We start from the raw sequence: 9996 nt of genomic DNA on the forward strand, positions 1-9996 counted from the left end.
TGGGTAACAGGCAGAGGTTGAAACAGTTTGGAGGGGTCAGAAGAAGAAAGGAAGATAAAGGAAAGTTTGGAACTTTCTAGAGACTTGTTAAATTGTTGTGACCAAAATGCTGATAGTGAAATGGACAATGAAGTCCAGGCTGAAGTCGTATCAGATGGAGATGAGGAACTTACTGGGAACTGGAGCAAAGGTCACCTTTGCTATGCTTTAGCAAAGAGACTGGTGGCACTGTTCCTGTGCTCTAGGGATCTTTGGAACTTTGAACTTGAGAGTGATGAGTTAGGGTATATGGCAGAAGAAATTTTTAAGCAACAAACCATTCAAAAAGTGACCTGGCTGCTTTTAATGTGGTCGTATGCATGAGCAAAGACATGATCTACTTGTATTTTAAGGGAAGCCAAGCATAAAATTTACAAAATTTGCAGCCTGACCATGTGATGGAAAAGAAAAATTCATTTTCTGGAGAGGAATTCAATCCAGCTGCAGAAATCTGCATAAGTAAAGAGGAGCCAAATGTTAACAGCCACGGTAATGGGGAAAAGAACTGGAAGGCATTTCAGACTTTCACAGCAGCCTCCCTCCCATACAGGCCCAGAGGCCTAGGAGGGAAGAGTAGTTTCAGAAGTCACGCCTGGGGCCCTGCTTCCCTGTGCAACCTCAGGACATTTCTCCCTGTGTCCTAGACACTTCAGCTCCAGCCTTGGCTTAAAGGGCTCCAGATACATCTCAGGCCACTGCTCCAGAGGGTGTAAGCCATAAACTTTGTGGTATTAAGGGCTTCCATGTGGTATTAAGCCTGCAGGTGTGCAGAGGGCACAAGTTGAGGCTTGGGAGCCTTCATCTGGATTTCAGAAGATGTATGGAAACACCTGGATGTCCAGGCAGAAGTCTGCTGTGGGGGTAGAGCCCTCATAGATAACCTCTTCTAGGGAAGCGTGGAGGGGAAATGTGGGGTTATAGTTCCCACACAGAGTCCCCACTGGGGCACTGCCTAATGGAGCTGTGAGGAGAAGGCCACAAACCTCCAGACCCCAGAATGGTAGATCCACTGACAACCTGCATCATGTGTCTGGAAAAGCCACAGACACTCAACACCAGTCCATGAAAGCAGCCCTGGGGACTGTACCCCACAGTGGCACAGGGGTGGAGGTGCCTGAGGCCTTGGGAGCCCACCCCTTGCATCAGTGTGGCCTGGATGTGAGACATGAAGTCAAAGGAGATGATTTTGGAGCTTTGAGATTTAATGACTGCTCTACTGGATTTCAACTTGCATGGGCCTGGTAGCCCCTTTGTTTTAGACTATTTTTCTCCCTTTTGGAATGGGAGCATTTTCCCAATGTCTGTGCCCCCATTGTATCTTGGAAGTAACTGACTTGTTTTGATTTTACAGGCTCATAGGCAGAAGGGACTTGCCTTGTCTCAGATGAGACTCTGGACTTGGGCTTTTGAGTTAATGCTGGAATGAGTTAAGACTCTGGGGGACTGTTGAGAAGTCATGATTATGTTCCAAAATGTGAGAAAAACATGAGATTTGGGAGGGGCTGGGGGCAGAAAGATATGATTTAGCTCTGTGTCCCCACCCAAATCGCAAGTCAAATTGTAATCTCCAGTGTTGGAGGAGCAGCCTGGTGGGAGGTGATTGGATCATTGGGACAGATTTCCTCTTTGCTCTTCTCATGATAGTGAGTGAGATCTCATGAGATCTGGTTGTTTAAAAGTATCTAGCACCTCCTCCTTTACTCTCTTCCTCCTGCTCCAGTCATGTAGGACATGTCTGTTTCCCCTTCACCTTCTGCCATGATTGTAAGTTTCCTGAGGCCTCTCCAGTTACGCTTCCTGTACAGTCTGTGAAACCATGAGCCAACTAAACCTCTTTTCTTTATAAATTACCTTGTCTCAGGTAGTTCTTTAGAGCAATATGAGAGCAGGCTAATATACACATTTTCTCCACTTCCTCACCAACATTTGTTACTGTCTTTCTTTTTTATTCTCATAACTATACTAGCATGTGTGAAGTGGAATCTCTTTGCAGTTTTTATTTCCATTTTCTCAATGATGTTGAATATCTTTTCATGTGTTTATTGGCCATTTATGTATCTTCTTGGGAGAAATTACTATTCAAGTACTTTCCTCATTTTTTACCAGGTTATCTGTTTTATTGTTGAGTTGTAAAAGTTTTCCATATGTTCTTGATACAATACCCTTATTAGACATGATTTCCAGATTTCTCCCATTCTGTCAGTTGTTTTTCATTGTCTTCATAGTTTCCTTGAAGCACAAAAAAGGTTTAATTTTTCTGTAGTCCAATTTATTTGTTTTTCTTTGGCTTTTTGTGCATTAGGTGCTATATCTAGGAAACCACTGCCTAACCCAAGTTCATAAAGATTTACTCCTATGCTTTCTTCTAAGAGTTTTATAGCTTTAACTCTTACATTTAGGTCTTTGATGCATTTTGAGTTAATTTTTGTGTATGGTGTGAATAAAGGTCTAAATCCATTCTTCTGCATGTGGATATCCTTTGCAGAAAAGACTATTCTTTCCCCTATTGATGTCAAAACTAAACTCACAAGGGATGTATGAGTTTATTTCTGGACTCTCCATTCTGTTCCATTGACCTATATGTCTATCCTTATGCCTATAACACACAATCTTGATTACTTGAAGTTTGTGGTAAGTTTTGGAATCGGGAGTGTGAGTACTCCAAATTTGTCCTTTTCTTGTCATTATTATTTTGGCCATTCTAGATATCTTTCATTTCCATATGAATTTTAGGATCAGGTTTTCCATGAGGTGTATACCATAAGTTTTCATATGTTATATTTTGTTTTCATTCATCTTGAATATTTTCTGATTTTCCATGTGATTTTTTTCTTCAAACCATGGTTAATAACATGTTTAATTTTTACATATTTGTGAGTTTCCCACATATCTGTTATTGATTTCTAATCTAATTCCACTATGATTGGAAAATATACTTGGTATTATTTCATTCTCCTTAAATTTATTGAGGTTTGTTTTGTGGCCTACAATATATTCTATAAAACGTTCCATGTTCACTTGGGCAAAATGTGTATTCTGCTGCAAATGTGTATTCTTGAGCAAAATGTTGATGGAATGTGTCCTATAGATCTCTGTTAGGTCAGGTTGGTTTATGGGCCCCATTCAACTCTTTCATCTCCTTATTGATCTTCTGCCTCATTTTTCTATCCATTATTGAAACTGGAGTATTGAAATCTCCAACTATTATTGGGAATTCGGGGGGAGGTTTTATTGTCGTTATTATTGTTTTGAGACAGGATCTCACTGTGTTGCCCAGGCTGTAGTGCAGTGACCATTATAGTTCACTGCAGTCTTGAACTCCTCGGCCCAAGTGATCCTCCTGCCTCAGTCTCCCAAGTGGCTGGAAGTATAAATGCACACCACCATGCCCAGTTTTATTGTTTTTTGTAGAGACAGGGTCTTGCTATGTTGTCCAGGCTAGTCCTGAAACCCTGGCTTCGAATGATCCTTCCACTTCAGCCTCCCAAAGTGGTAGGCTTACAGGTATTAGCTACGACATCTGGCCTCAACTATTATTGTTGTATTGTCTATTTCATGCTTTTTTTTTTTTTTTTTTTTTTTGAGACAGAGTCTTGCTCTGTTGCCAAGGCTGGAGTGCAGTGGAGTAATCTCAGCTCACTGCAACCTCTGCCTCCCAAGTTCAAGCGATTCTCCATCCTCAGCCTCCAGAGTAGCTGGGATTACAGGTGCCTGCCACCATGCCTGGTTAATTTTTTGCATTTTTAGTAGAGATGGGTTTTTGCCATGTTGGCCAGGCTGGTTTAGAACTCCTGACCTCAAGTGATCCACCCACTTTGGCCTCCCAAAATGGTATTTCATACTTTAATTTTGCCAGTTTTTGCTTCATGTATTTTGATATTCTGTTGTTAGGTACACATATGTTAGTAATTGTTGTATCTTCTTAATAGATTGACCCTTTTATCATTACATAATGTCTCCCTTTGTCTCTAGTAATGCTTTTTGTTTTGAAGTCAGTTTTATCTACTAGTATAGCCATTTCAGGTTTCTTATGGCTGTTGTTTTTATGTATTTTTTTATCCTTATACTTTCAGCTATTTGTATCTTTGAATCTAATATGTCTCCTGTAGATATAATACAGCTGAATTTTGTTTTGTATTCACTAGACCAAGTTCTGCTTTTTGCCTTTGGGTTGGATTGTTGAATACATTTGCATTTTAATTTCTTTAATTTTTTTTTTTTTTTTTTTTTTTTTTTTTTTTTTTTTTTTTTTTTTTGAGATGGAGTCTCACTCTGTCGCCCAGGCTGGAGTGCAGTGGCATGATCTTGGCTCACTGCAACCTCTGCCTCCTGGGTTCAAGTGATTCTCCTGCCTCAGCCTCCTGAGTAGCTGGGATTACATGTGCTCACCACCACGCCTGGCTAGTTTTTGTATTTTTAGTAGAGATGGGGTTTCACCATCTTGGTCAGGCTGGTCTTGAACTCCTGACCTCGTGATCTGCCCCCCCCACCCCCCTCGGCCTCCGAACGATATTTTAAAGTTACTTTTGAAAGTTGTGTTCTCAGACTTAATCTTCCAAAATGTCAAAAAGACCATCTTATGCCCCACCTCCCACCCCAGCTCCTGCAACACAAATGCCCAGCACACCAGGGTTTGTGGGATACAATCCATACAGTCATCTCGCCTACAACAACTACAGGCTGGGAGGGAACCCGGGCACCAACAGCCGGGTCACGGCATCCTCTGGTATTACGATTCCAAAACCCCCAAAGCCACCAGATAAGCCGCTGATGCCCTACATGAGGTACAGCAGAAAGGTCTGGGACCAAGTAAAGGCTTCCAACCCTGACCTAAAGTTGTGGGAGATTGGCAAGATTATTGGTGGCATGTGGCGAGATCTCACTGATGAAGAAAAACAAGAGTATTTAAACGAATACGAAGCAGAAAAGATAGAGTACAATGAATCTATGAAGGCCTATCATAATTCCCCCAAGTACCTTGCTTACATAAATGCAAAAAGTCGTGCAGAAGCTGCTTTAGAGGAAGAAAGTCGACAGAGACAGTCTCGCATGGAGAAAGGGGAACCGTACATGAGCATTCAACCTGCTGAAGATCCAGATGATTATGATGATGGCTTTTCAATGAAGCATACAGCCACCGCCCGTTTCCAGAGAAACCACCGCCTCATCAGTGAAATTCTTAGTGAGAGTGTGGTGCCAGACGTTTAGTCAGTTGTCACAACAGCTAGAATGCAGGTCCTCAAACGGCAGGTCCAGTCCTTAATGGTTCATCAGCGAAAACTAGAAGCTGAACTTCTTCAAATAGAGGAACGACACCAGGAGAAGAAGAGGAAATTCCTGGAAAGCACAGATTCATTTAACAATGAACTTAAAAGGTTGTGCGGTCTGAAAGTAGAAGTGGATATGGAGAAAATTGCAGCTGAGATTGCACAGGCAGAGGAACAGGCCCGCAAAAGGCAGGAGGAAAGGGAGAAGGAGGCCGCAGAGCAAGCTGAGCGCAGTCAGAGCAGCATCATTCCTGAGGAAGAACAAGCAGCCAACAAAGGCGAGGAGAAGAAAGACGATGAGAACATTCCAATGGAGACAGAGGAGACACACCTTGAAGAAACGACAGAGAGCCAACAGAACGGTGAAGAAGGCACGTCTACTCCTGAGGACAAGGAGAGTGGGCAGGAGGGGGTCGACAGTATGGCAGAGGAAGGAACCAGTGATAGTAACACTGGCTTGGAGAGCAACAGTGCAACAGTGGAGGAGCCACCAACAGACCCCATACCAGAAGATGAGAAAAAAGAATAAATGTTGCCTTGTTTTATGTGTTCTAAATACTTTTTTAATGAAAAAAAAAAAAAAAAAAAAGAAAGTTGTGTTCTCAGTTGCTTCAGGGCCTACAATATACATCTTATCAGAACCTAGTTTAAACTTGTATTGACTTGATTCTAATTAAATACAGAAACTTTACTCAGATATAATTCTAATCCTTTTCCACCTTTTTTGGGCAATTACTGTTATAAATATTATGGCTATATATATTACAAATTCAATAATAAATGGACATAATTATTACTAATTTAACTTTATATCTTTTAAAGAAGGTAAGAGAAGAATAGAAAGCAGGCATATCTTTATAGAGTTTGTCACCTTAATTCCTATTGCCCTGTCTGGTTCTCTTTATTTTTTCCTGTGGATTTGAGTTACTCTGGTACCATTTCCTTACTTCAGTACAGCTTTGTTTACATCTGCCTTCTATGTGCTGTAATTGCCAAATAGATTACATTATATTATAATCCTCAAACTACAGTTACATACATATTGTTTTATGTAATTTCTTTTTACATCAGTCAAGGAAAAAGAGGAGGAGAAATGTGAAATTATACTATCTTTTGTAATTGCAGGCATAATTACCTTTACGGGTCACCTTTTTTTTTAATACGGCTGTGAGTTACCACCTTGTGTCACCTGCTTACAGCTGAATAATTATTTCTCGTAAAGTGTATATACTAACAACAAATTATCTCAGTTTTTGTTTATCTGGGAATGTCTTTATTTTATCCTCATTTTTGAATAATAGTTTTCGTTGATATAAGATTATTAGCTGACAGATTTTTTTTTTATTTTCAGCATTTTAATATGTCATCCCATTGCCTTCTGGCTTTCACTGCTGTGGTGAAAAGCTGGCTGTTAATCTTAGGATTTCCTTGTATGCGATGAGTTATTTTTGTCATGCTGTTTGCAAGATTTTCTTTTTGTCTTTCTACATTTTAAAAGTGGAAAGTGAGTGTGTTTATCTTACTTGGAATTCATTGACCTTCTTAGAGGTATATGTTTTCTATCAAATTTGGGAAATTTTCAGGCATTGTTTCTTCAAAAATGTTTTCTGTCCTTTTTCTCCTCTAATTCGGTGACTCACACTAATGTATATGTTGGCATCCTTAATAGTGTCTCACATTTTTCTGAGACTTTGTTCCTTGTTCTTTATTCTTTATTCTGTCTGTTTTTCAAACTGAATCATCTCAAAAGATGTCTTCAAGTTCAATGTTTCTTTCTTCTACAAGCTCAAATCTACTGTTGAACACTTCTAGTGAATTTTTGATTTCAGTTATCACAATTTTCAACTCCAAATTTCCACTTGATTATTTTAAATAACATCTGTACTTTTATTGATATTCTCTATTTTATAAGACATTGTCATCACACCTTCTTTTAATTCTTTAAGTATGGTGTTCTTTAGCTCTTTTAACATATTTATAATTGCTTCTTTAAAGTCTCTGTCTGCTTAGTTTATCATCTGGGTCCTTTTGAAGTCAGTTTCTATTTCTACTAATTCTTTTCCTATGTATGGGTAACATTTTCCTGGTTCTTAGCATGTCTCATAATTTTTTAAAAAACTGGACATTTTAAATAATGTAACAACTCTGGATACTGATTCCCCCTCACCCCACCCCAGGAGAGTGTTGTTTTCCTTGTCATTTGCTTATTTGTTAGGTGATTTAGCTGAACTAATGCCAGGACATCTCTTTCTCCTGCAGTGTGCAGCCTCTGATGTCTCTGTTCAGATTTTTTTCCCCTTGATTTTATCTTTTAACCTGGATACCTACAGATTGTCCTTGGATTGGCATAAGCAACTTACTGGTCAAAGGTTGTGCTTAAGTTCTCTTAGCTAGTTAGATTTGTACTCTAATACTGGATGTATGTGTGATTTGTAAACTATTGTCACAATTCATGGAGTTTGCTTTTATTTGTTTTTGTCCTACATTTATCCAGTGACAACTAGCTTGAAGAAGATTCCCTCTCTGATCATTCCCAGGAAGACAAAGCTTTGGGCATGCACGCAGTATTCCAGAGAGCCAGCGATGACTATGATTATTTTTAAGCCTGACTTCCTAGGAGTCATCCTGGTGGTAAAGTAGAATATTGTGTAGTCAGTATTTGCTCATGGGGTTATGTTTAAGTCACTTATGTTGATGAGTCTGTGTGCAGGTTGGGGAATGCTTTCAAGTCTGTGCATGTCTTGCTCTGATTGCCCTGAGTGGGTGCAACCTAGCATAGGTACACAACTTTCCTGATCCCCAGAGTTGTCTGTGATCCCAGAAGAGCTCTTCTTAGTTATCTCTTTGCTGTCTTTTGGTTTTTCTGCCACTTTGTTTGTGGCAGAGCTATCAGCTTCCTCTTAACTGTTCTCCACTAAGATCTTCACTGTTTTCAACAAGGCTTTTCTCTATTCTCTTTTCCAAATAAAATCAGTTCCTCTGGCAGAGCTCTTTGTCTTTACGATCTGCCTTTCCTTCTGGGCAAAAATCCTATACAACTGCAATGAAGCTGAAGATACAGACATGCTTTATTTAGTGTGGCACCCCCGCCCTATAAGTGGACATGTGGGCAGGGTTAGCAGCCTGTGATCTTTTGGACTTGTTCCTTCTGGTATGGACCCTTTATTTTATGAGTTGGGATAGGGATGAGTTGTGGTCCAAGTATTCTTTGTCTGCAATGCCTGAGATAGAGCTTTTGTTTATCAATAGTGACTGGAAGGCAGAATAGAGACCCAGTTCTCTCAGCCATGGCTGTCCAAAATTACCTTTCTTCTGCAGAATTACATACATTAAATACAACTCTTTTTAATTACATGTATTACATACACCAAAATAATTTGTCTGCAGAATTACAGAGATTCTGCAACATGGTACTGAGGGTTAGGGGCGAGAATTTCTAGGTGCCTGCTCTTTCTTGGTGAACCATGACCCCAGACTGAGAGAGAAAGAGCCCCTGTCTTCTTGGCTGCAAACACTTGGAGTAGAACATTTGTAACACAGAGTTGGAGGCAGAGGAAAGAGTAATGTAGCTGGTTGCAGCTCAAATGCCACAAGCTGCCACTGTTCTTAACAAAATTTGGTAGACTTTCTTGAATGAATGTTTCTTCATTGTCATATTCCCTTCAGACGATTTCCAGATACTTTGAATGATTTTTTAAAAATAGTTTTCATCAATTATATCACTGTTTAGCTGGTGAGAAGATCCATGTAACTCCTGAGCCATCATTTTGGAAGTCCCATCTCATCCTCTTTTGCTATTTCTGTCCCTGATCAACAGTTGGTGGGAGGAGCATGAATAAGCAGGAAGTCAACAATCAAATATCTCCTTTGTGGAAAGTTCTCTTAAGCAGTTAGATTCACAGAAACTATAGATTCTACAGAAACTATAGATTTCTATATTGTACATTTATTATTAGAAATAATAGGAGAATTTACATTCTAGGATCTTCCCATCCTCTGTATCTTCAACTCCTTAAACCATTAATGAGTAGTATTAAGTTTGAATATGTTAAGTACAGTAGGTGTAAGCTGTAATTTTTTTGAGACTAAAATCAGCTGATTAATCATGGAATTAATCTAACTGATTATTTCAGTATTCCTAATAAATCTGATTTTAGGTTTGTCAATAAAAATTTAGGGTAAGATTAAAGATCAAGGGAAGATCTATAAATTCTCAATTTTAAAAAGTATTTTTTTATGTAAGTAATAAATGTTTACCGTAGAAAAAAGAGTTATAGCTCTGCTTCTTAAAGTATTTTGATTGTTTAGGCTTTCATTCTAGCTAATACTCACTCCAGCTTTGGTCTAGATAATAGTCACTCTATATTTGGTTAAATCTTAACTCTTTTCATTTTCGTTCGATCATAACTTACTGATTAAGAATTTAGACTCAGAGTTGGGGTCTAGTAAGAAACACTCTAGGTATTTCAAATGGGGGAGTTAACAGAAGAAATAATTACAAGTGCTGGAAGGGCTGAAGGAGTAAAAATGAGACTATGAGATAACTGAGAAATCAGCAACTGCAGGAATCTGCTACCACCCTAAGGCTAGAGCAAAAGAAAGGAAGAAATTGCTGTTACCAGTCCCATCAGGCATTCATCTCTATTACTGTTGAGGCTTGCTATTGCTGCCAGAACAACTAACACATGAC

At 39.3% G+C, this 9996-nt stretch overlaps 1 pseudogene across 1 annotated transcript; it reads left to right on the plus strand.

Moving 5' to 3' along the window:
- Window positions 1-4590: 4590 nt before the first annotated feature.
- LOC104655139 lies at window positions 4591-5876 on the plus strand (annotated as a pseudogene). Its single transcript, XR_746928.2, has one exon. The product of XR_746928.2 is annotated as an SWI/SNF-related matrix-associated actin-dependent regulator of chromatin subfamily E member 1 pseudogene (transcript).
- Window positions 5877-9996: the final 4120 nt, after the last annotated feature.

The sequence above is a fragment of the Rhinopithecus roxellana genome, chromosome 9 (genome assembly GCF_007565055.1).
Source record: "Rhinopithecus roxellana isolate Shanxi Qingling chromosome 9, ASM756505v1, whole genome shotgun sequence".
In the NCBI taxonomy this organism is placed as follows: Eukaryota; Metazoa; Chordata; class Mammalia; order Primates; family Cercopithecidae; genus Rhinopithecus; species Rhinopithecus roxellana.